Source organism: Ovis aries, chromosome 1, assembly GCF_016772045.2.
Source record: "Ovis aries strain OAR_USU_Benz2616 breed Rambouillet chromosome 1, ARS-UI_Ramb_v3.0, whole genome shotgun sequence".
Lineage (NCBI taxonomy): Eukaryota > Metazoa > Chordata > Mammalia > Artiodactyla > Bovidae > Ovis > Ovis aries.
Window position 1 is genome coordinate 175,062,538 of NC_056054.1, and position 3,808 is coordinate 175,066,345.

Consider the following 3,808-nt stretch of genomic DNA (forward strand, 5'->3'; position numbering starts at 1 on the left):
ATCTAGTCAAGGCTATGGTTTTTCCAGTGGTCATGTATGGATGTGAGAGTTGGACTGTGAAGAAAGCTGAGTGATGAAGAATTGATGCTTTTGAACTGTGGGGTTGGAGATGAGTCTTAAGAGTCCCTTGGACTGCAAAAAGTCCAACTAGTCCATCTTAAAGGAGATCAGTCCTCGGTGTTTATTGGAAGGACTGATGCTGAGGCTGAAACTCCAATACTTTGGCCACATGCAAAGAGTTGACTCATTGGAAAAGACTCTGATGCTGGGAGGGATTGGGGGCAGGAGGAGAAGGGGACGACAGAGGATGAGACGGCTGGATGGCATCCCCGACTCAATGGACATGAGTTTGAGTGAACTCTGGGAGTTGGTGATGGACAGGGAGGCCTGGCATGCTGCGATTCATGGGGTTGCAAAGAGTCGGACATGACTGAGTGACTGAACTGAAGTAGCTGCTATTGATTAGTAATTTAATCAAAGACTCTCTCTTGACTACTTATGCCTACTCAGAACAATCTATCTTAGCCCTCTTGACCTCTTGAAAGAGGTAGAAGGATATGAAGAATGAAATAATTAAGAAAAGTGGTAGACTATGGCCCTGTTCTGAGAAATTAATGATTGATTTAGAATCTGAACTATAAGCAGCTTTTAATGAGGCAGAAGTTCAGGAAGAGTATTCAGCCTTTGGAGGTGGCTTTTCATTCATAACGGCGAAGCATCTGCCCGCAATGTGGGAGACCCGGGTTCGATTCCTTGGTCGAGAAGATCCCCTGGAGAAGGAAATGGCAATCCACTCCAGAACTCTTGCCTGGAAAATCCCATGGACGGAGGAGCCTGATAGGCTACAGTCCATGGGGTCGCAAAGAGTTGGACACGACTGAGCGACTTCACTTCACTTCACTTTCATTCATAAAGGAATGAAAAGAAAATCAGATCAACTGAAGGCTCTAGAGAGCAAGGAAGAGAGGATGTGACATATAGAAGATACAGGAAGAGGAGGATTCAAAAGTGCCTTATAAGGGAGTTCTTACTGGCTAAGAACAATGGAAAAGCATTAAAGGGGGATTTTAGCAAGGGGTATGGGTGGGGATAAGGAATGACAAGACTTTAGGAATCAAGATATTGGATTAGGGCAGATTCGCATTAAAGGGAGGGGATCTGAGGATTTGCTTCTTTGTTTTAGACAAATATTTTAATTGAATAAGAAGACCTCTGCTAATAATAAGAGAAAGAACATTTACATATATGCATATAACTGAATAGCTTTGCTGCACAAAAGAAATGAACACTTTTAAATCAATTATACTTCGATAAAAAATCTTCTTGCAGTATAGGAGACGCAGGTTTGATCCCAGGGTAAGGAAGATATCCTCGAGAAGGGAATTCTTCACTCCAGTATTCTTGCCTGGAGAATCCCATGGACAGAGAAACCTGCAGGTTATAGTCCATGGGGTCACAAAGAGTCAGATGAATGAGCAACCAACACACACACACACACACACACACACACACACTTCAACAAAATAAATTTTTTTTAAAAGTCAAGCCTTGTTTAACTTATCTATACATTTGATATCATTCCAATAAAAACTCTAAGAAGAGACATTTTTTTCTTCTAAGAGCTAAGCAATATTAAAGTTTATATATAAAAATAAATGATAGCTCTTTCCCTTTGGCACACCACTGAAGATCCTGGTGTCGCCATGGGCCGCCACCCCGCCCGGTGTTACCGGTATAGTAAGAACAAGCCGTACCCAAAGTCCCGCTTCTGCCGAGGTGTCCCTGATGCTAAGATTCGCATCTTCGACTTGGGGCGTAAGAAGGCCAAAGTGGATGAGTTCCCACTCTGTGGCCACATGGTGTCATATGAGTATGAGCAGCTTTCCTCTGAAGCCCTGGAGGCTGCCCGTATTTGTGCCAACAAGTACATGGTGAAAAGCTATGGCAAAGATGGTTTTCACATCCGAGTGCGGCTCCACCCCTTCCATGTCATTCGCATCAACAAGATGTTGTCTTGCGCTGGAGCTGATAGACTCCAGACAGGTATGCGCGGTGCCTTTGGACAGTGGCCAGGGTCCACATTGGCCAGGTCATAATGTCCATCCACACCAAGCTGCAGAACAAGGAACATGTGATTGAAGTCCTCCGCCAGGCCAAGTTCAAGTTCCCTGGCCACCAGAAGATCCACATCTCTAAGAAGTGGGGATTTACCAAATTCAATGTGGATGAATTTGAGAACATGGTGGCAGAAAAGCGACTCATCCCAGATGGCTGTGGGGTCAAATACATCCCTAATCGTGGTCCTGGACAAATGGCGGGCCCTGCACTCAGGAGCATCAGCGCTGTCCCCTCCTTAATCATGCTCACCAATAAATGCTATTTCCTGTCCAAAAAAAAAAAAAAAAATGATAGCTTAGGAAAAAAAATTAAATAAGTGTAGGAGAATATGCCACTCCAAAATATGCAGCTTTGATACATGATTTTGAGTTTTCATTATTGCTGCAAAACAATAAACACAGGCAGAGGCTTTCTCTGAACTCCTAATATCTGCCTAAAGAGCTCAGCTATCATAAACGCCCTACCCAGGAATTTTATCTGTCAGAGAAAACTGACTCATCACAAGAGAGGAGACTAGAAGCCAACATCAAACTCAGTCATAAACTTATCATCAGTTCAGTTCAGCTCAGTCACTCAGTCATGTCCAACTCTGCAACCCCACAGACTGCAGCATGTCAGGCCTCCCTACCCATCACCAACTCCCAGAGTTTACTCAAACTCATGTCCATTGAGTCAGTGATGCCATCCAACCATCTCATCCTCTATCATCCTCCTTCTCCCACCTTCAATCTTTCCCAGCATCAGGGTCTTTTCAAATGAGTCAGCTCTTCATATCAGGTGGCCAAAGTATTGGAGTTTCAGCCTCAACCTCAGTTCCTCCAGTGAATATTCAGGACTGATTTTCTTTAGGATGGACTGGTTGTATCTCCTTGCAGTCCAAGGGACTCTCAAGAGTCTTCTCCAACACCACAGTTCAAAAGCATCAATTCTTCAGAGCTCAGCTTTCTTTATAGTCCAACTCTCACATCCATATATGACTACTGAAAAGACTTCTCATCTATTCTTCCAAGGGCCTGGTCATCTTTTCTAAAAATCTCTTACTCTCCCCTCAGAGGCCTACAGCTCCCCTCCCTTTGCCCTCTTAAGATATTTAAACCTAAATTCTAAGCCACTTATTTGAGTTACTCATTTGTTTGTGGATATCTCCAACATATACATGAAATATTGGGCTTCCCAGGTGGCACTAGTGGTAAAGAACCTGCCCACCAACGCAGAAAATGTAAGAGATTCAGGTTCTATCCCTGCGTTGGGAAGATCCCTTGGAGGAGGAAATGGCAACCCACTACAGTATTGTTGCCTGGAGGATCCCACAGCAGAAGAGCCTGGCAGCCCACAGGGTCGTAGAGAGTTGGACACAACTGAAGTGACTTAGTACCCATGCGTACATGAGATATGTGTTAATAAACTTGTTTATTTTTATCTTTTTAATCTATCCCTTATTACAGGAGTCTCAGTCAAGAACTCAGAAAGGTAGAATGACTTTTTTTCCTCTCCTACTATATTAATTATAGATCTACATTTAAAAATACCAACCTATGACTCCCCTGGTGGTCCATTGGTTAAGACTCCACCTGCCAATGCAGGGGATGTGGGTTCAGTCCCTGGTCCAGGAAGATTCCACATGCCGTGGCGCAATTAAGCCCGTGTGCCACAACTACCAAAGCCTGTGCACCCTAGGGCCCGCACACTG

At 44.1% G+C, this 3,808-nt stretch overlaps 1 pseudogene; it reads left to right on the forward strand.

The window, feature by feature from the left end:
- The first annotated feature begins 1,661 nt into the window (after window positions 1-1,661).
- On the forward strand, window positions 1,662-2,372 carry LOC106990825 (large ribosomal subunit protein uL16-like; annotated as a pseudogene).
- The last annotated feature ends 1,436 nt before the right edge of the window (window positions 2,373-3,808 follow it).